Source organism: Peromyscus leucopus, chromosome 15 (assembly GCF_004664715.2).
Source record: "Peromyscus leucopus breed LL Stock chromosome 15, UCI_PerLeu_2.1, whole genome shotgun sequence".
NCBI classification, from domain to species: domain Eukaryota; kingdom Metazoa; phylum Chordata; class Mammalia; order Rodentia; family Cricetidae; genus Peromyscus; species Peromyscus leucopus.
In genome coordinates, this window is record NC_051076.1 from 59,551,550 (window position 1) to 59,576,622 (window position 25,073).

Consider the following 25,073-nt stretch of genomic DNA (forward strand, 5'->3'; position numbering starts at 1 on the left):
AGGATGATAAGGACTTTGCCAGCACATACTTGGCTTTTTTAGTGTAGTAAGATGTGTGAGAGTGTGTGGTGTGTGTGTGTGGTGTGTGTGTGTGTGTGTGTGTGTGTGTGTGTGTGTGTGTGTGTGAACAGGTAGAGCCTAGAAGTTGATGCTGGCTGTCTTTCTTAATCACTCTTTACCTTCATTTTAGAGACAGGGTCTCATACTAACCTGAAGCTCACGAGATCAACCAGACTGGCTACCCAACAAGACCCAGGGCTCCTCTCATCTCCATCTCTTAGCACTGGGTCTGTAGATGTGCAATGCCACACTCAGCTTTATTGTGGTTTCTGGGGATAGAACTCAGGTCCTCATGCTTGCCTGGCTGGAACATTACCCACTGAGTCACCTCTCCAGGGCCTTTAATTGCCTGTACCCATTTTCATCATCAATACTGCCTGGAAAACATCCACCGAATTTGACAACTGGGGATGAGCTTGTGACTTTTGGCAAGATGTATTTCAGCTGTAATCCAGACCAGACCAGGTAACTTGAAGTGTGTGTTTCAAATGGAGATACTAACATGCTAGTTGCAGAAGCTAGAATTTGAAAAGGATACAAGACTTGAAACTGCAACTGGAAAGGAGTTCAGGAGAAAAGCCCCATCTTGTACAAGAAAGACTATAGCTCACCTGTTCCCTGAACGAATTTCTACCCATACAGGCAAAGCACTGTACGTTCACTGTGTTGGCCAGTGTTCCATTTCCAGCCATTTCTTTCGGCTCTTTGTCGTGGTTTGGATGAGAAATGTTCCTCATGGGCTCACGTATTTGAACAGTTTTTCCCCTGCTGTTTGGAGAGCTTATGGAATTTTGAGGAGGTGTGTCACTGGAGGCGGGCTTTGAGGTTGTTTAAGCCTCGCCCCACTTCCTGTTTTCACTCTCTCTTTCACTATGCTTCCTGTCTGCCATGTGTCTGGATGAAGTGTAATCACTGTGCTTCCTGTCTGCCATGTGTCTGGATGAAGTGTAATCACTATACTCCTGCTGCCATGTATTTCCCACCATGACAGACTGTATCCTGTAATCCAAAAGATTTCTCCCTAGGTTTCTTTTTTTTGTCAGGCAGCCTGTCACAGTAACAGACAAGTAAAAACAAAACAAAACAACAACAACAAAAAACACGCTCCTCCATAAAGTTTCTCTTAATCATATAAAATACATACTCTGACAAGGCTCTAGAGGTTTCTCCAACCTTGGCAATTGCTTTATGTCTCTGAGGAAGTACGCTTTCTTTCTCTCCACTCCTTGTAGACATTTCTTCCATTGGCTTCAATCAAATACTCTTTGGGAACACATCTGATACCAAAAGCTAGGAATGATTTTTGTCTTTATTGCTCATTCTGAATTTGTGTTCCTGTAACTCTTGTGCGTGTGTGTGTGTGTGTGTGTGTGCGCGCGCGCACACACACACACACACACACACACACGCACAGGCACATACCCTACTAGATTCTATTCTCTCATTTGTACTTCCAAAAGTCTTCAGGGCATAAATGATTTCATGCTACTTAGAGCACTCCAGCTCTCAGTTGTTGGGGCTGAATGACTGCCTTGCTAATCCAGGTGCTTTCATCTTGTTGGGATTTACCAAACATGCATGCTTGCCAAATGTATTGCCAAATCAATGGATAACTCCATCCCTTCCACACACTGGCAAACACCAAGACAAAACTGTTTACCTTAGATTATAAGGATATGGGACTCATGGCTTTTAGACTGAACATCACAAACCACAGAGTTTGGGAATGGACTCTTATGCTGCCTTTCATAGACCAGTAAACAAGGATGACACTGTCCCACAATTTTTCACTGATTCCTTTTGCTCACAGATACTAAGCAGCTGGCTAGGTATTCTATAGCCCTATGTCTTCAAAACACACTGTGTGTGTGTGTGTGTGTGTGTGTGTGTGTGTGTGTGTGTACATGGGCTCACAAACACATACTGCTGGGAATCAAACCCAAGTCCACACGAATACTTGGCAAGTGATTAACCACTGAACTACATCCATAAGTACCCTTAGACAAGTTTTGAATGTGGCTTAATCCTGCATACGTTTTTAGTATTACAAAGTATAACTTGGTGAAAAGGTCATTTACTATTAGTATAGGTTTTTTTTTTAAATCTTGAATGTGTTCATAACTCAGTTCACATGGGTATAAAGCCCCATGTTGAAAAACTCCTACACTTTCTTTCTTCCTTTAGCAGATTACAATCTTATTTTTGGTCCAGTTGATCTGTTAGAAGTCACTAAATGTAGTCAACAGAGTTGACCAAGTCAGAGAAGTAGATGCCCACAGTGGCCAGAAGAGGGTGTCAGATCTCCAGAAGCTAGAGTGGTTGTGAGCTACCTGACATGGATGCTGGGGTCAGAACTCAGCCCTCCAAGAGCAACAGGTACTCTTAACCGCTGAACCTGAGCCATCTCTCCAGCCCCAATGTGTGACTTTTGAGCATTGCTCCACACAGGTAGTTGAGCATACAAACAAGGAGAGGTGACAGGTATATGAAAAGGTGATTCAAATTGTCAAGGAAAGAAGAAGAATATATCTCCTCTCCATGAAATTTCTAGATATTGATACTGGTACTTTATACTTGATTTTATCTATTCCATGCTATGGGCACAGCAGGTATTCATCAAATCGCCTTTGAATTTATTCATATAGCCTACAAACACATCTAACACTTTATACTAGCTTATATTGCTATGCGCAAATTGCTTAGTTTTTCTTTTCAAGAAAAGCCTAAAATAAGAGTTTCGCTGGGAAATACACTATGTCCCCGGGTATTATGCTTCAAGTGCGCCATCTCTGTGCTCCACATGCCATATCTAATAAGCACGCACATGCTGTTAGGTGACACATCTTTAGAAAGTGTCTCCACAAGGAACTTCCTTGTGAAGTTTAGAACTCTCTAGCAGAAGCCTTTTCTCAATATCTTCTTTTAAGGGGTGACTTAAGTCGGTTTAAGCTACCTGTGTAGTATGCCCCCACCAAAAATGACTTGAGATTATTGAAATTTCACACTAGCGTGGTCGACTCAGGATATGTTACAGTCACAAAGAGAACACAGGAATCCGTATATGTTCCTCACAATGAGAGGACTGCCATACTCTGATTTTTCAAGTGAATGATGTCACAGTCCAGAGGGCAAGTTCCTGTCAGAAATTCAACTTCAGCTCTCTGAGAAAAATGCAACCTGTCAGGAAACGAATCAATCCTACCAAACAATTACTAGAATTTGACCAGAAATATCACTCTGGTGGGTCGCATGTCACTTCTGGCGGCAGTCATCATAACAAGGATGGAGGAAAAGAGGACCAAGTCAAGCACATAAGGTGTGTACTGGACAATCGGTTAGGCTCATTTTAAAGTTTATCACTTATTTTCACATGCTCCCCATAAATGGGCAGATACTGGACCAAGTCTGCTCCCTATATGGTGGGCTACACATACATTCTAGAAAATCCATGGAAATGGACAATGAAAAAGACGAAAGAAGTGGGAACTGCTGAGCTTGGAGACAAAGGACACGGTGATTTGGTGACTTCAATGTGCATGAATACCTGTCAAGTGGAAGCCAGACAAATACATTTCATTATTACCAGTGCAGGGCATGTTTTATTTAGCTTTTTACAGATGAGAAACCCAGAAATTTCCCCATCTTACAGGTTAAGGAACTAAATGTGTCTCTGAGAGACAGTATGGAAACATTTGTGTGTGAGTATGTGTGTAGTGTGTGTGTGTGTGTGTTCATGTCACATGCTTGATGTCTTTCTCAAACAGCTTATTTTTAAGATAGGGCCTCTCACTGAATCTGATGCTCACTCACTGAGCAAAGCTGTCTAGCCAGTGAGCTCCAGGGATCCCCGTCTCCACTTCCCTGGCACTAATGTTACAGATGAGTGTACAAAGCTTGGACTTTTTCCACAAATGCTAAAGATCTGAATTCATGTAGTTCCCCAAGCACTTTACAGATTGGGTGAGCTCCCTAGTTCCCAACTCTCCCCCAAGATGCTGACTTTTAAGAGTAAACTTGATGAAGCTATGTAGAGCCTGGGCATATATGATTTAGAGACCAACCTGGTGGTAAAAAGCCAATGGAAGACTGAGGTGGTTGTGAGTGTGCCCCCTAGGCATACCCAACATGGTGGCCACCAGTTGTGCACAGCTACAAGCAACTGGTGCTCATCTGAATAGAGTGTTGCTCACAAGTGTAAACTACAGATGGGATTTTGAGACATATCACGTCAAAGATCTATAGCAGTTCATGAACAACTTTTCTATAATCTGCACATATCGAAATGAAAAGCATAGACATACAGGTTTAATAACATTCTTCATTAATATTAAAAATTAATTTAACTTTCAAATTCTTTAATAGGACTAGTAGGAAATGTAAGAGTAAACATATGTGTTGTACTCAGGTCTCACCATTTATTTCTTTTGAGAGAACTGTTCTAGAGCTAGACTGGGCATAGATCATGAGTTGGGTCAATTCATATACTATTACTGTATCTCCAAAATGATGATTATGATGATGATGATGATGATGATGATGATGATGTCTGGATGTGGTACTGAACATATTTAATCTTAGTGCTTGGGCACTGCTGAGGCAGACAGATTTCTATGAGTTCAAGACCACCTAGTATACATAGTGAGTACAAACGCAGTCAGGGCTACATGGTGAAATCTTGTCTCCCTCCCTCTGCACTTCCCTCCCTGTCTCCCTGTCTCCCTCCCTCTTTCCTTCCTTTCTCCCCCTCCTCCTCCTGCTCCTCCTACTTCTCTCTCTCTCTCTCTCTCTCTCTCTCTCTCTCTCTCTCTCTCTCTCTCAGCAAGGTCTCTTGCTGACCTAGAACTCACTATCTTGCTGACCTAGAACTCACTAACTCAGCACCAGGGATCTTGTCTCCACCTGCTCAACCTGGCATTCTAAGCACAAATCCCCACATCCAGCTTTTTTACCTGGGTTCTGGGGAATTGAACTCAGCCTCTCATGCTCTGAGATAAGAACTTCAGCCATGGAGCCTTCTCCCAGCCCTCTCAATTTTTATTTTATTCGTTTTTCAAGACAGGGTTTCTCTGTGTAGTTTTAGTGCCTGAACCGGAACTCACTCTGTAGATCAGGCTGGCCTCGAACTCACAGAGATACGCCTGGCTCTACCTCCCAAGTGTTGGGATTAAAGGCAGGTGCCACCATTGCCTGGCTCCCTCAAAAGTTTTTAAGGGGATTTCTTAAACTAATTCATGTATAGCAGCATCTGGAACACAGTGTGTGCACAGAAAACCATCAGTGCATGCATCCTCTCAGCATAATACTCTGTAATATAGTTGTTTATCCTCTGCTTGATATCCACAAAGATGGGGAACTCACATTTCCTTGAGACAACCTATCACATTTTCAGACAGCTCTGAATATGAAAATGTTCACTCCTGGAATGAGTAAAAATCTCTTTGCAACTCCAACTCTTTTGCACTTCTTTATATATGATTCTGTCAGAAGCAAAGAGGGAAACTGGTCATATTCCAATTGCTATATTTCCATGCAAAATGTTAGAAGGCATCAGTATGGGACATGGGTTTATTATACAATCCCACAGAACTGCACGTCTAAAAACCCACTGCTGACCCAGTAAGATCTTCTTTACCAAGAGATCATTTGGAAATTTTAAATAAATTTTATTTTTGTTATCATTTCTTTTAGTGTGTGTGTGTGTGTGTGTGTGTGTGTGTGTGTGTGTGTGTGTGATGTATGAGTGTAGGGACACATGTGCTATGCATAGCATGTGTGTGGAGGTCAGAGGATGACTTTTACAAATCGGTTCTTGCCATTCATTGTGGGTTCTCCAAATCAAACTCAGGCTGATAGGCTTTTGCAGAAAACACTTTCACCTACAAAGCCATCTTGCAAGTCTAATACAAAAATATTTAAAAACATTATTTGGGGCTGTAGAGATGGCTTGGCAGTTAAAGAGTCCTTGCTGCTCTTGCAGAAGATCAAAGTTCAGTTCCTAGCCCTTTCATAATGTGGCTCACAAAAGACTATAACTCCAGGTCCAGGGCATCTGATGTCTCCTTATGGCCTCTGCAGAGACCTGAATGCATGTACAGACAGACATACATACATAAGCACAAATAAATAATAAAGTAAAAATTTTTAAAAAGCACATTATGATTTCGCTCACATCCTTAACACAAGAACAGCCCCTATCTTCTCAGTGGAGTTTAGGAGGACCACAGACACCCTCAATGGGTACCTATGATGCACAAAGGGTGAAAAGCAACATCACCTGCCCAGCTCTCTCAACCCAATCCCAGGAATGGCCAAGGTCACTGCGCTTCACTCTTACTCACATCTGAAGACTTAACACTCCCTTTCCTTCTCTATGCTAATTTCAAAGCCAAGGTTCCACACAACTGGTCAAACAGTTCTGTCTTAATAACACATTCATGCAAAGGAACATGAATGTGGTGGGGATTTTCCAGGTCTGGGTTTCCTGAAACTGGTAATGGCTCTTCAGGAAGCCAACTAAAACAAAATGAAGTCCTGACAGTGTGGTTTTTGCAACTTCTTTGGCCTTAGACAAGGTGCCTATTATGTAGTCATCCTCAAGGAGTTGACACCATTCCTCATTCCCATCCCCATCCCCCCCAGGGAGGTACTTTAAGATTCATGACATAAAGGAAATTTATAAGGCCCAGGAAGTCAACAAAACTCACTAGTCTCTGGAAGCTCCTAAAACTTACAAGACCCACAAAGCCCCTGCCTAAGGTTGTATACAAAATAGTTGCAGGGGGATGGGGAGGAGGCTTTACGTGCTAAGCTGCCTACAAGTCATTTGAGGAGTTCTAGGTAATGGAGTGGACTTATGAGTAATGCAGCTATCTTTAAGGTACCCATCCTCCTGGAAGTATCCTGATAAACTAACTGGTTCACTAAGGCAGACTTGAGCAGAATTGTTTCTTTAGTCAATTGGGCCAGTGCTCTATCTTGGATGAACAGATGATGTTTTTGTTGTTGTTGTTGGTGGTGGTGGTGGTTGGTTGGTTGGTTGGTTTTGTTTTTTCTCGTCTCCCCAGGAAGATAATAAAAAAAAGTGCCAAAGTTCCCTCAGTCCCAGTATCCTAATATGAAAAATGATACTGAAATAGTTTCCTGCTTTGAAATAGCAGTTGATAGAATTAGATGCAGTGGTTCTCAAGCACTCAGCATGAGGTGCAGCATGTCAGAGCTGCTAATGATTGGCAGCCACTGCCTTTGCCCACCTGTGTATTATTGGGCCTCTGCTAATATGTCCTCCAACAGCTATTGTCACCCAAGGCCCCTGCCACTTTCTCCTCTGCAACATTTTCCAGAATTCTCAGTAGAGATGGCTGCCCTTTCCCATTCCAAGCCTTTGCCATCAGAACTCAACCAATAGATGCTAATGAGGAAACAGATTTAATCAAACAGTAAAATTAGATTTTACCCCCTGAGTTGTTTGGGCAGAGAAAGGACTTTATGAACTAGCTTAATCAGAAAAATCGTCGGTGAAAACATAATTAAAACTGGGTTTTAACTCATGGGTAGAATTTGGATAACTGCTGAGAGAGGAGGTGGAGAGAAGAAAGTGTTAGGGCATCACTGGATAGGTGTGAGTCTTGTGTGCATCCCGGTAGAAAAGGGCCGGTGACAGGAAGTCAAACACTGGCGCGAGCTCACATTGATGTTGATCTAAAATGTGACTTTTCTATACAACTTGCTTTCCTCCTTTTCAGGAACCATCTAGCAGTGTTTAAGTTTAGTCACAAGAAATCCAGAAGAGGGCCAGAAAAATGGCTTAGTAGGTAAAGATGATTGCCATCAAGCTTGAGAAGCTGAGTTTAACCCCTTGAGTTTACATAAAGGGAGAAAACTGACTCCTACAAGTTGTTTTCTCTGACCTCAACACACACATGTGGATGGATATATGCTTATGTGAAATCTACCATCTATCTATCTATCATCTATCACCTATCTATCTCTTACACACACACACACACACACACACACACATACACACACACACTAAATAAATGTTAAAAATATAAAAAAGAAATCCTAAAGAAAATATCAAAGAATTTTCCTCAAAGAATCTTTGAGGAGTCTTATCTTTCTGTGGTTGGTCAGGAGACCAGTTTAAATAATGTGATAGTTTAGGTAAAACAAAGATTCAAAATGAATGGAAGTCAATATGAAATAAATTTAGTTTAATTCTAAGGACTAGAAATGAATGAGGCAGGGGAAAATAACTACATTTTCCCTGAAAGAAAAAAAATCCTGTCAAATTTCTCCTGTATACATAATTTCGATGAAGGGTCTGAAGCAGCTGTGGGGGACGATCCATCCCTGCAGCAGATGACCTTGATTAGAAATTTGGCTCTGCCCTGACTACAAGTATTCCTGTGTGCTTTCTGTTTAAGTATTCTTTGTTTCTTTACAGAAACAAATCAAGTTGAAAGTACAGTGGCTTTATATAAATTGATCACTCAGCTGAAAGGGGTTTCGATACCTTGAGGCAATCAGTGCTCGCATGTTTAAATAGATAAAAATGTTATAGGCAAAACACTACAATATAAATGCAAACATATTTTAAATCCAACTACATATGGTGCCAATGGTTGCATTCATTCTTGTCCTTGCCGTGGCTAAAGACATCCAGAGATAACATTAAAACATTACAGCTGCTAGCACTCAGGTCCAAATCAACCAAAAGATGCCATAGCCCATTCCTAGTAGCTGAATCAAGACCATCTAAGAAAAGCTAGGGAGGCCACCTACAGGACACCAGGGTAGTGGAGGCCCCGAAGGACATTCTCTGGATCCATTTACCTATGAGAACAGAAGTACTTTGATATTTTTACATCCTGTAAAGCTGTATCAATCACGGTGGCCAGATCACCCCAAATATGCCTACCATAAGCACAAAAGATAGAAATCAATAGAGGAGCATCCAGAAGCAAACTCAAAAAGACATTACTGCAAGCTTTGGCCTTACTATAATTAAAACACTTCACTTATGCCTACAACATGGCGTGCTTTTAAAAATACCATCTGAAAGAACCCAAAACTAAAATATGCAGTACTACAAAACTATAGACCAAGACCAAGGCGGCTGTGCGTGACTGCCATGAAGTTTAACATTCCTCTCCATGTTGTGATCCTTCCAAAAGCAATGGACTGTTCAGTAACATAACACCAGGGCACCAATCTGCAGCCAGCCCTCTTGCAGGCAAGTAGAACACAGCAAAGAGCTTTTTCGCAGTTAAGGTGTTAAGGAATTATTGTGTTTTAGTTACTTGGGATTCTGTTTTTAGCCACAGCATATTTAATTACAAAGGACTCACAATTAAAATATGCCTAGAGAGGCAAAATCAAAAGCAAGAATTGTAGTCCTTGCTGCAAAATACCTTCTCCTTAGGTGCTGATACCATTTTGTTGCATACAGGAAACATTGCCATACTCATGGAGTCCCTCCTCTAGGTCAAGAGTTACACTTTTCCCTTATGAGGACCATTTTTAACATACAAAAAAATTCCTACAGATGTACATATCACAGCCAAAAATTGTTCTTTTAAAATCTAAGTGTGAACACTGAATAATCAAAAGCTAATATGGTTTTGAGATGCTTCAAAGGGCACTGTATTTTATCCAGCTCTGTTGTACATTCACGTACTGAAATGCTCCAGGTGGCTTGAATGTTCATTTGACAAGCTGAGTCTGAGTTCAACTCTCCACCTTTTGTAGTAACCACAAGCTTTTACGAACAGTGACATGTATTCCACAGCAGCTCTAGTGTAGGCTCTAAAATTTCACCGAAGGATGGGAAGTAGCCGAATGTTACCACTAATCCCCTGCTTCCCTCTTCAGATGGAATACTTGATCTAGCAGTTATGGCATGCTCATTTTAGACCTTCAGCTGGAAATAGAACATCTATATCACCTTTCTGAGGCTCAAGGAACATCACAGAAGAGAAGGTATCGCACTCAGAAACTCATGGCAACTGGGATTAACCACACAACACACACAGGAGATTGGATCCATCATTGGCACATCATGGATAAGAGATGGGTTGTGGTTAGTGCATAATGTCCTACTCATCACTGAGAGACTATGGGCAATTAATGACGTGGGGGGGGTGACACTTTCCTCAGTGGTACACCATTGATATACTCTGCACATTCCAGTAAATAACTCTGGACTCATACTCAGGAATACAAGCCCAATTAAACTCCATGGATCAAAAACAAAGATATCAAAATAGAGTGGCCTTGCCAGGAAAAAGAAAGATTTTAGTAGGTGACAGAGAATGATGAGCAAGCATAATAGTGGGTAAAAACCCAGTGTATATATATGTGAAATTGTCAAAGAATAAAAAAACAAAATAGAAAGAATTCACCAGTGGATTATTGTGAACAACTGGCCATATTGTTAGCCATGGCTGCTTTCCTATGGAAAAAAAATCAACAGAATAATTTCAGTATAGAAGTTTGAAGGGAGAAAGTGTAAAGATAAAAATGTTTAACTTGGAGCAAGGATGCCAGTGATCTGAAGCATGCTAACCCACAGATTCCAATCAGACTCATGATAGTAAACTTGTAGAATTAAATCAGACCTGAAAGTCCTCCCCCATTCACAGGTTTGATGTGTTAATTATCACTTAGATATTAATCCTGTTAAGAACTCTAAATTAAGGACTCATGGTATAGCTAGGAAGCTGTCTGATGCTAAAGTGATTATGGCTGTCTTTTAAAGTTATATACTGGGAAATACCACTTTGTGAAAACATAAAGACTTATGTTAAATTCATACTCTGAACTCTAGAAATTTATAATGCCCATGCAAGTGGTTTTGGATAGTGCGATGTCCTTCTGCTGTTCAAGGCTCAGTCCCCAGTGCTTCATCTACAGAGCACCTCTGAAGCTTGGTCACTAATTGTGCTATTCTTTTCTCCCCACACCAACTGGCATACACTACTTAGAATTCTTTAATCTGTTTATCTTAATCATGCACTTAATATATCGTATCATTTGTCATTTTGACTGTTAACTGTATAGGACCAGTCAACTCTTCTCCATCATTCTATTCAAGCTTTGATTGAAATCAAAGTTATTACATTAATGCCTAATCTTTACAAAGGTGTGCAGAACATCAAAATTACAGCTTGGGCAAGATTGTTTTTCTATAAAAGAATTGTATTACTCTAGCTTCAAGTTCTGAAGTACAATTAAAATGGGTTGACAGACTGAAAATTGTTCCGACACTCCTCTTCCATTAACTTCCATCCTAGCTTTTCATTCTGTCTGTCTGTCAATGATTTAAAGACAAACTTTATTTTACAGATACAATAAAAAAGAATTATTCCCTCAGAAAGAAGACTTGCAGCATGCAAAGTTCTCAACGTCCTTTCTAAAGAAGAGCATTTTAACAGTATCACTTTCCTTCCATCCTTCTCTTACTCTTGAAAGGCAAGCTCAGTAGAGAACAGAATTGCACATCCAGTCACCAACTTATTAATGCCAGTCCTCCAAACAGCAGTCTGTGTTTACATGGTTTTTATGGTCGGTAATTATTTCCTATCTGTCTAGCCTTTCAAGTTTTTAACAAGCAACAAATGGGATGGAAAAAACAATGGAGACAGATTAGGAAATATTGCAAAAATCATTTTTTCAAGTATCAATTTAAATATTGAGGTAAATATTGAGTGGGTCCATTGTGTTTCCAGCCTCACAATAGACCAAGGAGGTCCAGCATCAGCAGGAAGCACACTCCAGGAACTCACATCTCCAAGTCCTTGCAAAGTCCTCAGAACCCTGGAAGATCTGCACGCATTCAGTGCTTCTGGCCCTGTATGTAAGAACATGCAAGGCTTCTCCACATCTTCTAAACCAACATTACCATCATAATTCTTTAGAAGCATATGTGTAAGTTACCACATGACCAGAAAAATCATTCTCATAATTCTTTTTTTACTTAGATTTGCATGAAAAGGGGTTTTCAGTCCTCAACTTCCAGCAAGTAGATGCAAAGTACACAATGGCCAGGGAAAACTGAAACCAGTCTGGAGGGCTCCACTCCCTTCTGCTGTCCTTCTACCACAGAGACAACACAAAACTCCTCACCTTAAGCTTTTCATGGAGGCTCTTGTTAGTAATGGCATTGAGTTTTAGAAACAGGAGTGCATCAAAGGAAAATCTCAAGGCAGAAACTTTATCTAACCTTTAGCCCACAGACCAGAGCATGCACTCACCACTGCACAGGACTTCTTGATTTGGTTAGTAGAATCCTTGAATGGCTCCCAGAAAGCCTTAATTTGAGTATTGTCAAGAGTCAGGGAGGGAGAGGGGAGCTTCCCTGTAGACCATCTCCTCCTAATTACCCAGCAATCCCAGATCGCTTTCGGAAAATGCCAGAGAGAATACGCTCTCTTGGACATTCAAAGAATCCAAAGAAAGCCTGGCAAAGGAAACTCCAGGTACACACACACAGATACACAGACACACAGACACACACACACACACACACACACATACACACACACATACACACACACACCACAGGTTGGTGTGACCCCGCCTGCATGGATTACCCATCTGATCCTAATGAATACTCAAGATATGTTGAGAAAACACCAGGTAGGCGTTTTCTATAAGAAGGCCACATACAAGAGCATAAATGCACCCGAATTGGGAAGCAGCCAATTACCAACAGACCACCCAGCATTAAAAAAGAGCACCAGGAACCCTGACACTTTCTACAGAGAGTGCCAAAGTCTCCTAATACCACTGGAACTCCACTCACAGGACTGAATGGAACACAAGAGCTCTTAAAGGATGCTCACTCTTTAAGAATTCCAAAAGAGAAAAGTACCATTAGATGGCACGCCTGCCTCTATAAATAAGTGGTGTGTGTGTGTGTGTGTGTGTGTGTGTGTGTGTGTGTGTGTGTGTGTGTAAGAGACAGAGAGAGACAGGGAATGCTTACTGCCTTCCGACCCAACACACACACACACACACACACACACACACACACACACACACACACACGTTCATTACAAGCTTTCCAACTTCAAGACTCAATGTATGGGGACGCCAGAGAGCTGAGGTTTCATTTCCCCGTTCAAATAACTTTAATAGTATATGGAACGTGCAAGATGCAAGGTGGATGCTGTGGGGGAAAGCGTGCTTCTCCTCCTCCTTACCTCCCACCCTGACATGCTGGACCTGGTTTTTCTCTCAAAAAGCAATGAGGCGTCATGTAGGACCTATGGGCTCCCCTCTGCCCCAGGACTCCCCTCGCCCCACAGGGACCATGACACGTAAACTGTTATTGTGGCCTTCTGTCTCTGCACTGATAAATCAGAAGACGCCCGCAAAACTTCTTGGCTTGCTCAGGTATCCTCTCCGGTCCCTGTGCATCCACGCGCAGATTTCGCAGTTCGGGATACCCAAAGGGGACCCTTCAGTCTATCAGTTTAAAAACCCCACAGAACTCCCTGCACTGGGGTCCAAAAGCTCCAAGGCTCCCCGCACAGGATGGGGAACCCCAAGGCTCCCTTCATTCGTTCCCCACAAAGCAAGCTGGAGCTTCACGCTTTCTCAGTCCAGTTGCCTTGAGACCCATGCCCAAGTAGCGTGGGGTGTTCCCGCCTGCCCTCTGGTTTAGAGGGTCCAAGCATGCTGCACCCTGGCAGCCAACCCTTCCCGCAGCCTAGAGCCAAAGGTTTAGGTTCCAAGTTCCCGCCTCTGCCTGGTTGAAGGGACAAGGGAGGCTGCCTGGCTAGGAAAGTCTGTGCGGAAGGCGCCCCCTTAGTCGGGACAGCTGTCTCCTCCACCCCGGCTAGCCAGCCAAGGGAACCCGCAGCATCAGACCCCGCCAGCTCGGGGCACAGCGCGGCCGCACTCACCAGCCTCGCCCGAGCCGCAGCTGCAGCCTCTTGGAGCTGCCAAGCCCCGAGCTTCCCCAGTGAAGATGGTGGTGTGTGTGTCGGGAGACCACCCATTCCAGCGTCTGGCAACCCAGCGGTGACTCTGACTGCTCAGCACTGAAGCTGGAGGAAGAGGAGGACGAGGAGGAGGAGGAGGAGGAAGGAACGGCGCAGTCGGACGCCATCTGCTGTACACCTCTGCGCATCCATTGGCTGCCTGGTGCGTCCCCCGGAGCCGCGGGGCGCCGGGCCGCGGGGAGCCACCTTGCGCCTAGCCTCCCGCAGCAGCTGCTCCCGTGCCCCTCCCTCATCCCTTTTCCTCCTCCCTCATCTCTCCTCCGGCCCCTCCTCCCCTTCTCCGGGTTGGTGCACCCTTCAGACCCCAGGGCTCATCAACCAGCTCCCCGGAGCGAGCAGCCTGAGGTGCAACTGGCCTCAACGCCCTGGGCTCTTCTGCACCCCTCGATGCAACTGTTTTTACAACTCTAAAGCTTCTGGGGTGCAGGTGCTGGCTAGATGAGGGGGACTCCACAGCTGCGTTGAGCACCTGATGCCTAACCTACTAAGTATTATGGGGAATTACTCTGAGCACAAGGGGGAAATGCAAGGAAAGATGGGGTAGAAAGAGGAAAAGGGGTGGGGTTGCTTTTGGCACACTTGCCTGCAGGCATTCACCGATCCAAGCCTCAAGCTTCCCCAAGCTTCAGAGTTCTTCCCAGCGACTACAGAAAAAAGACAAAGATCCCAGCAGGGTGTGCAGGAGAGGCGCACTGGGGATGCCACTCCTGGGGACCACTGGGGTACTAAGGCTTGAGACTCCCGGAGGCTGTCCGCAAATCAATCAGATACCTTGAAAAAAACCTCAGCTCTGGGACCCCTGGTTTACAGGCGATTCTTGGTCCTAGGGTGAGTGTGCAGGAGGTGCAGTGTGGGAAGTTCCCCTAGGTAGGGATGCCAGAGGCAGCGAGGAGCTGGAGAGTCCTAGCCCACACAGGTGAGGTCAGGAGGAATGCAGCCCAGACAGCTCTCAGGCAGGGGAGGAACAGCATCAGCTCTGAAGGTCCTTTGCCTACTCTGACACTTGTTCCAAACCCTCCTGGTTTCTGACAGCTTTGATCCAGAGAACTTCTTAAGCTTGTTCAGAGAGATGAGGTTGCTTCAAAAGCAGAAAAGGGAAGGAAGGTGGGGGGGAGCAAAGACTACCTATTGCCAATTACTGGGTATTTTGCGTGTCTTAGCTCTTTAAAAGTGTGAGCCCAGAGACAGCAGGGAATGTATCCTTCTTATTTTATCCAGTGCCTGGCACACCATGGGTGTCTAAAAAGAAGCAAAAATAATAATGATAAAATTAAAACTTGATGTCATAGCACAAATTAGATTAAAGAGATAGAGTAGCTAGGATCTGCCACAGGGGGACAAACAAATCAAAAGAATGTAAGTGCCATTGTAAGTGGAAACGTGAATATTTTGGTGAGCAGCTTCCTGTGGGACAGGCTCTGAAAGTTGGAAGCATTGGCACGGGAAGCAGCGATCACTATTGTCCTGGTGAGCGCTGTGCTCACATTCGGGGTTATGCCTCTCTTTCTAGACCATTGCCTTAAAAATACATCTGCTGCCATCCAGATTTCTGAATATCGCTCCAAATCCAAGACCACATGATTTGTTATCTCCAAGTGACAAGCAATGCCAAGGAGAAATGGGCCCATTATATTTTATTGTAATCTCGATTTACATACAGATCAATAGCCAATGGCTTCCATTTAAGTAACTTGAGAAACAACAGCCAGAGAAAAACATGTCTGCTTTCCTGAAGTGTTATACCAGGACTTCCCAGGTCTCAAGCTGCCCAGAATCCATGCTGCACCTTCAGACCTGATCCCTCACACACACTCTACAATCACAAAGCTTGACTTTGCAGCCTTTCTTGAATGGGCCATCAAAGATTGACTTTAGCATTCGTCATTCGTGACCATCTTGGTACCTACCCACCCCACTTCAGAAGCATTGGCCTGTATATTTTTTTCTTTAGGCTAGTGATTTGATTTGAACCTGCAGTCTAAATTTAATAAGCAAGCTCCTCCTCACTAATCCCACACACTACCCCAGCAATTATTTATGATGCTCATAAAAATACTTGGATTTCTTTTAAGACCCAGCTTTCCTCCTCTGTCTCTCCTATTTGGTCTTGCAGTGTTCAGATATAAAGATATAGATAATACTTATATCACCATTATGTCCTATGCATTGGGCTTCTCTGTGTGTGTGTGTGTGTGTGTGTGTGTGTGTGTGTGTGTGCATGGTTTATGAGTGTATGTGCTCATGCGTGTTGTGTTTACATGTGTGTTTGTGTGTGTGTGTGTGTATGCATGTGTATGAGCACATATGTAGAGGCCAGAGGTCAACATCAGGCTCCTCCTTTACCACTCTCCACCTTATTTTTTTAAAGACAAGGCCTCCCATTGAATGTGGGGCTCACTGATGCAGCTGTACTAAGCTAGCCACTGATCTGTCTCTGTCTGACCAGCTGCTTGATTACAGGCATGAATCACTACTCTTAGCTTTTAGTGTCATGCTGGGGATCAGAACTCAGGTTCTCATGCTTGTGATACAAATACTGCACTGGCTGAGCCATCTTCCCAATGCCTGTGTTTGGCTTCTTAAAAGAATGAAGCCCAAGTGAGTTCTAAATACAAAAGACCCACGAGTATTAAACATCATTACTTCTTTCTCCCATTAGCCAGAGGACAGTCACTCCTCTTTAAGGCACTGTGCTGACCATAGTATTTTGGGAAAGTCACAGTGTAAGATGACAGAATTTTACCTAGCATTGTATAAAAATGCATAAATCTTGTAGAAAGAAAATGCAAACCAAAGATTCCTTCTAACCTCATTTCTCTACTGCTAACCCCAAACCCCCGGTTTATGTCCAAATGGGATTTAGTAAAATACCAATTCCTTCCTGAGATAATCTGCTTTGGTCCTTAGAAAAGCAATGGCCTTAGAACACCTGCATTAGATGAGAAACATTTAAAGGATAGCCTAGGCAGGAAGATAGGCAAGAACAACTGTTAGACAGGAACAGAGATTTTACAAAAATACAGGACCAGTGAAAGCGTTTGGAAGAACATAGCCTTGAGAGTAGGTGGCATCATTATCTGTGAGGAACAGATCAATAGGGGTGGAAAGAAAGCTGGAGGTTAGAGATTCCCATAACCCCCATACACAGATGGCAAAGGCGCCAGTCACCAACCTTTTAACAAGTGCAGAGGAAACAACAGAACAATAGAAGAGGGGAGGCCTGGAGGCCTGTTGGGATTCATTCCCTAGTGCAAAGCCGAGCTAGCTAGCTCGACAGAGGAAAGTAACCCTTGCTATCCAGGCACTGTTGGAGTTTAGATGTTCAATTGTTGTTGCTGGGTGTGTTTGCCACTGCCATTTCTGAACACCATGTTTTCCATACACAACAAGCCTGGGTGAGAAAAACATCATATAAACAAAATAAATGAATGTAGACATTAAACAAGAGATAGAGAAGGGATGCTGATAAGGAAGACCAATTTAAAACAGGAGTGAGAAATGCAAGTGCTGCTATCTCAGGCTTGCACCCAGGAAGTCTCTGCTGAGTCTAGAATACCCACATGCAAGGACACAACCAGTTGAGTCCAACACTAGGTCACTTTGGGGGAGCAGAGCTGGAGGAGGAGGGAGAGAGAAAAAGGGACTATGATTGTCTCATTTACACAATTCATTCCGTCCAATTCCAGGTTGGCTGAGATCCTGTGGCAAAAACTGAACATTTTTTTTTCTGCCAAAAAAGAGCATTTAGTATTGGCATAGATGTGCAGGTTTTGAGTTTGGTCCAGTAATATGATTTTGATATGTCAACATCTTAAAATACAACTTAAAGATAATGTCTTGAAAAGTAGTGCAACAAAACTCCACTGGCCTCTGGCCCAGCTCTGCTGCACTGAGGCACCAAAGTCTTCTGAGAATACCCTCAGCATCCTCAAACTTAGTCCCAAGCCATCAGCCTCAGTCATGCCTTAATATATTTGCTGTGTGTCTGGTATACGCCTACTAACACAGCATTAGGTGTTCACTATCTGGTGATTTAGTTGGCTTACCCTCATGGAGCTTATTGCTAATAGGAACAATAAACACACAGTCCTACATGCGTTATGACCACATCAGATGAAAGAAAAAAAGAGTTCTATCTAAAAAGATAGAGTTCAGAAGAATGGAAAGAAGGGACAAGTGGAGGAAAACCTCTCAGAGGAAGTAATGTTTAGGCTCAGGCACAGAAGATAATGGGGTGGGCAGATTTAATATGTGTAGATGAATTTCTAAATGGTCTTATTAAACTAAAAAACACAGAGCCAGATATAGGGGTGAAAGCCTGAGAGAGATCAGGGAAATAGGGAAAGCCACAGCGAACCTTACCTCACCAACTCTGCAGCTTCCAAAGGCGAGTTACTTCCTGTCTACCCACACCTATATGCCTGGCTATTACCATCTGATTTGCTTTCTCTTTCAACTACATCACTTCCTCTTCCTGCCCAGCTCTGACACTTCCTGTCTATCTGTATAGACCTCCAGACCTCCAAGGTTAACTAGTGTTAGAATTTAAGGCATGTGCCACCACACCTGGCTCTGTTTCCACTGTGGCCTTGAACACACAGAGATCATGCCTGCCAAGTGATAGGATTTAAGGCATATGCTAACATGACATGACTTCTGTGTTGTGGCTGGCTTTTTTTCTCTGATCTCCAGGCAAGCTTAATTTATTAAAGCACAAATAAAATATCACCATATTTCCTGTTCTTGATACTACATATTGAGCTAAGTCATTCTCACATATCATTTAATCTATGCAACCGTACCTGTGAGGCACACACTCTTACCAGCTCCATTTGACAACAGAGCCATAGAGAATGGAAGTAGCTAAGTCACACAGCTGAGGAGTGATGCTTGGATCTGACCACAGACACTCTGGTGCTGTGTGCATACTCAACATACTCTCTTGTACAGTTGGGCATGGTAGAGACATGAGATAATATGCCAGGACCCTGTCACTGAAGGAGATAGCACATAGCCAGTCGAGGAATGAGTATCTGAACTGCAGTGACAGTGGTGGGGATGACCACCAGGAAAGATGGGAGAGGCAGGCAGAGGGCAGACCTGGTCAGTCCCTGTAAGCCGATGAGTAGTGTTAGCAGTCTACATGATATGATCTGATTTAGACCTTAAAAGAGAACTCCGATGCTATACATAAACCAAGCAGCAGTGTAACAGGGAAACCAGTGGTTCAGGCAAGAGATGATGACGGCTTCATGTAAAGGGAATTGGATTTGATGGATATTGGGTAGGTGTCATGCATCTCTTTGGTTCTGCTTCTATCTCCCTAGGTTTGACTTCTAGTTGTTTTGGCATCTAAAATCCTAAATGCACACCCAAACAAAAAAAATCTTAGTTCTTCAGGTAATTCACAGGGTGGCCCGCTTCCTTGTCACGTACCAGTTTGGTGTGGAAGGTCTGTAGCAGTAAGTTTACCATTTGGTACACTTCACTTCTAGGTGATATTCTAGAAGCCCCTCTTCCTAGCCCAGTGCTCATGATCACCCCAGTCCATTACTTTGTTTGATGGCTTGTCCTTCAAAATTATTTACTAACTAAGACATCGGAAAGTCAACAGTTTCTTCTTTCCAACAGCTCTGCAACATCACAGAACTACCATAAAATCAGGAGAGGTTGAAACTCAATGTTCACTAACCAAGAGAAGAACATGGACAGACAACCTCCATAGACACAAGAAACAACTCTGAATAAAGTGGAAATAATAAAACCCCCAGAGTGACAACTTGGACCACATTCATAATGACTTGGGTTGTAAAGACCAGGTGTTATGTAGATGGGAACTTGTTATTATCCAAAGACTTGGCAACCTGAATCCTCCTCTACTGGGCAACAAGCCATGCAATACACATAGGCCCAACTTTGATGAGATAGGCAGAACCTGTGTCTTCTATTTTGCTGTTTTGCAAGGACATCAGCATGTTTGATGGGAAGCAGGTCTGCTCACAGGTAAGAAAGACAGAAAAATGCATCTGTACATGCAAACACATGGACCTGCCCTCCTACACATATGTGAATATAAACATGTACCTCACGTACATGAATACACACATGCACCTGTGTGTGCATGCATCTGCACTACTATTAATACACATACATCTAAACACACATGAATACATAGACATGAACATGTACCTGAACTCACAAGAATATCCATGCACAGAGGAAATAAATAAAAAGAAGCCCTTGCCAGGGATATTTCTAATATATTCCTCTTAGATTCCGAACACCAGTTTTCCTTCCTGCTAGATACCTCAGTCTCTGTGTCCTCTCCCTGAGGCTCCCTGTCATGTCACTTTGATTCCCAGAAACCTATTGTCTTCTTCCTGTCATTCCCTAAGAGTCCCTTCATAAATATCAGCCTCTCAGAAAAGCCTCTCCTGACCTTTCTTTATAGAAGATAGCATGTGCCATCTCTGCACATCTCCTCATCTGCTCTTTCTTTTCTTCATAGTACTTACCATAATCTGAAATTCGGTGACATTGCATAATCGTCTCAACATTTTTATGTACCTTTCCATCAAAAATGCAAACCCAGACTGGAAAGATTGCTCAGTGGTTAAGAACACTTGTTGCTCAATCATGAGGACCTTTGCACTTTCTGTCAGGAGGCTCATGAATACCTCTAACCCCAGCTCCAAGACATCTGACATCCTCTCTGGCCTTTTCAGGTACCTCCATATACATGTGTATACAGACCACTTACAAACTCTGTCTCTTTGTCTCTCTCTTTCTCTGTCACACACACACACACACACACACACACACACACACACACGATAAAATAACTTTTTAAAAGGAAGAATGAAAGCCCCATGAGAGCAAGGATCCCCCCGCCAAACCATACTTATAATACCACTCAATGCATGGTAGAGCCTCAATGTCATAATTGTATAGACAGTATGATGTTGCCTTACTGACTTTTGGGATCCTTTTGCATCTGGTTCCCCCTTACCTTCTACTCATGTTTATTTCTGTTTCCTAACATAGACCATTAGTCATAGTCTCAGGAGGACTATCCCAGCTGTCCTTCTCACACCCAGTGAAGTTCTCCAGTCAAGTCCCTCTTCATGATTCCCTCCCAAATTCTCGAAGTCCCTGCTCCTCTAAAAAAAATGGTCCTGGACCTAATTTCATTTCACACTTATCTGTTTCTTCTCTTACCAGCTACAATAATGCACATTTTCTGTGTTTTTCAATTAACTGTATACTATTTCATACTGTTCTCTAATGGTTTTGTAACAATTAGCCTACTCCCCTCAGCTGCATCGTTAGTTCCCTGAGGGCAGAGGCTAAGGGTGGTATTGCCTTCCCCTGTACGATTTTTCACACACAGCAGGCACTCAGTAAGTACCTATTGATGAACTAAGATGTGTGAAGAATCTGAACCAGAGAGTTATCCTTCCTATGGTCACATGTATCATATTGCTTTGGGATTGTAACAGCAAGCCCCTTATCCACCTATATCTGTGGAAACTGACCCTGGTTGCAATCAGGCTCCACTGTTCATTCATTCATTGAACAAATACAGACAGAATCTGCTTCATGGCAGACATCAGTGTAAGCACGGGACAAAGTCCTGGAGGGGCTTTGCTATCTGAGAAAAGACACGTAAATGGCAATACGAGCCTCACAGGCATCCTGAGGACAGAGTGAACAATCCAAAGAGGGGCGTCTAACCTAGACTGACCACCAGGTGGAATCCATCTGCATCTTTCCACATTCGGAGCTGGGAAAAGAAATCTTCAGATTCTGTGTTCAGCTAATTTTGTCACTGCAGCATTTTTACTCTGCTGTGCTCCAGTCATGAGCAACTCTCAAAAGATGGCAGCACAGACACTCTCACAACTAACGGTCATGGGGAAACAGTTGCCGTCACCATGCATGTGTGTGGAGAAAAGGTGGTCTTTCTGCTCAGATCCCCAGTACTTCTACAGTGAGGACCCTGGGCTTATGCTTCGTGTAGCTTCCTAAATGTCCATAGTCCTTATGCTCCTCATCTCAACCCATGCATGTCAGAGTACACCAAGGTTCTAGACTGGATTCCTTTTCTTCTCTATCTAGTATCTCTTCTTACATGAACTTACCTTGTTTTAGATAGTTTTCTTTTAGTAGCAATACCATTATTGATGTCGTTGACTACAGTAGTCCATATAACTTAGGTCGTGCAGTAGTAACAAATTAACCCACAAGCCTCGGGGGCTTAACACAAGAAGCATCTTGAATGTGACAAATATAAATACAGGTTAACAGAGGAAACTGTGACTCTGTTCCACATAATCGCTAAGGGATCTAGGCTGGAAAGACTCTACCACCTGGAACATTGGTGGTCACTGTGGTGGTGGCAGGTATCTTAGAAAAAAAACAAACAGTATTGACTTTTGTATGTCAAGGTGACATTGTACATTGGCCAGAGTTGATATTGTGACTACCAAAATTCAGTGCTCAAATATATGGGAAAACACACAGACATGTGATGAGCAATAGCAGTCTCTCCCACAACTCAGGGATCCAATTCTATATACAGGGGTTTTTTGAACATCAAACTTGAACTTCAAACTAAGCATTTATTTTGTTCTACCCCAAATTCTGGGAAGAATGCTTCATCCAATCTTTCTTTTATTTTACCCATGTAATACAACTAATTACATTAGATCTTTTCTCAAAACGAATCTTACATGTATGTACTTCATCCCATGTTCACTATCACCACCCTGAGCTAACCCACAGCGGCCTTTCATTTTAGAAGGTGTGACTTTTGACAACTTGACCAGATCAAGCATCAGCAAAAAAGTGACACTGGGCACTCCTGCAAAGTAGTATCTTGGTGAAAGTGTGAGAAGCATAATATACACTGCACCTTCCCAGAGTAACCCAGGTAGGAGGTAAATGGCAGGACACTGCACCTTCCCAGGTTAACCCAGATAGGAGGTAAATGGAAGAAGGACACTTTGCTTTGCCCTGCTTGTATTTGCTCTTCCTGGCAAGTTCTCCTATCACGTGGCTGCGACTGCTGCATATTTCCTTCCCTGATGTTAGGACCAGCTTTTGGGGAAAGAGTAGCAGCTCCCAGGAATCCTCCAGGCCTTAAGTTCCAGACCAGGACAACTAAGATATTCAGGCTCCTGGACTTAGCAGCTACTGGATTCTTAGCCTTTATGATGTGAGACAGTCATTATTAAACTACCCAGACCACATTGTCATAAGTCAATCTAATAAATTTTCTTTATATATATATATATCCATCCCATATATGCTCTTCCTCTACAGAACACTGACAAATGCAGAATGTGTTAGTAGCTTTGTGGCTGACCCCCTTTCCTACATGCTGCTCCATAAAAATCCTTTATCCATATAGTAACCACAGATATCTAATCAAAATATACATTGGATCAAACCCTCCATTAACTGCCCAATACCCTTAGAGTAAGTTCCAAATTCTGTATGCGGCCTCATCCACGTTTTGCCGTGAGAGCCATCTGAACCATCTCCTCCAGCTCTAGCCTCGCCTCCTCCTCTGCCTTGTCATCCCTGAACTGCAGCCATGTGTTCCATGTTCAGTGTTGTTCGAAGGGCTTTGTGTGAAGTCTAGGGTGTGTCTAGAGCACGCACCCCCTGCCCTTCAGGAAACACCTCTCTGCTCAGACAGACCTCAGTGATAACACCAGCTCCACAGAGACGTCTTTCTGGATGCTCACAGAAAGCCGCCACCAGTCGCTGTCATGGTGACTGCTTGGTTCTTTGCATAGCACTGACTGTACTGTGGTCAGTGGCTACTTTAGTGCCTGCTTGTCCAGTGTAGTGTAAGCCCAGATGGATGTGGGTTTTGATTATTTACTCTTGTCATCCCCGGTGCCCCTAGGAACATGACCAGCTACAGACTAGGCACTCGATAAACTTAAACAAAGGAAAGTCACTTTCCAACTCACTCACAAACTCTGGAGCCAGTGCCCGTTCTCGCCTTCAACTTCAAAGTGAGCATTGCCTTCCTTTTTATATATATTTTAGCACAAATCAAAAAAAATGAAAGCGTGAAGGGATCATCAGTGTGCTGGGGATTTGCTGCCTTCTCCTTGCCAATCAGAAGGAAGAAACTAACTAAAGAAGCAGCTACTTGTCACATCTAAAAGTTCTTTTGACCCCAGTGATTAAGATGACGTGCCTGATGTGGTGAACTTTTGTATTATGTCGACAGAGAACCGCGAAAACAGTCCTTTTGTCACATTGAGCTCTCAATTCTGGTGATGGCTGTCACGGTTCCACAAAGAGATGACTCACCCAGTGTGAAGCGGGACGAAGTGACAGCCCAGGAGACAGGATTCACCCTGAGGATCCTTTTCCAAGTCCAGCGAAATAAACAGAAGGTGCAGGTGTCACAACACACAGCGCAGTTCGGCGCCATAGTGCCGTTCACGTGTGCGTGCAACGTTCCCAGGTACTAGAGCCGTCAGGAAAGGAGGCTTCCATAAGTTCAGTGAGACCTTCTCCCCAGACGGAGGCTAGACAGAGCAGTAAAGGCAGCCTGTATTCCAGAACTGGAGCCTTCTCAGATTGTCAAAACCATTAGCACGAAGAGGTGACGCCACAGAAAGGAAGAGCCGCGTGGCACCAGCTTAGGTGAGCCTCAGCCTCAGAGACGCCTGTCAGCTTGACCCAATACTCTACATCATTAGCTCCTCCATTTCGGTTTGTGTTCATGACCTCTGCTTACCCCCCTAGCCTGGTGACACTTAAAACCTATGTGATGGCTAATCACAGTTGTCAACTTGATGGGATCTAGCATCACTTAGTGAAGGAACCTCGGGCCACGCCAGTGAAGGATTATCTTGACTGGGTTCATTGAAGTGGGAAGAACCATTCACTGGGGATGGTACCATTTTGTGGGGTGGGATCTTGGATTGAGAAAAAAAAAAGAAAGAAAACAAGCTGGGCACAAGCACTCATGGAACC

The 25,073-nt window shown here is 43.4% G+C and overlaps 1 protein-coding gene across 2 annotated transcripts in view; it reads right to left on the reverse strand.

Annotated features, from left to right (window-relative positions):
• Positions 1 to 14,286, reverse strand: part of Thsd7b (thrombospondin type 1 domain containing 7B) — an 848,740-nt gene extending 834,454 nt beyond the window's left edge. For both annotated transcript variants that reach the window (XM_028874962.2, XM_028874961.2), the window contains exon 1: positions 13,971 to 14,286. The gene's annotated coding sequence lies outside the window, so the exon portion shown is untranslated. The remainder of the gene's footprint in view (positions 1 to 13,970) is intronic.
• Positions 14,287 to 25,073: the final 10,787 nt, after the last annotated feature.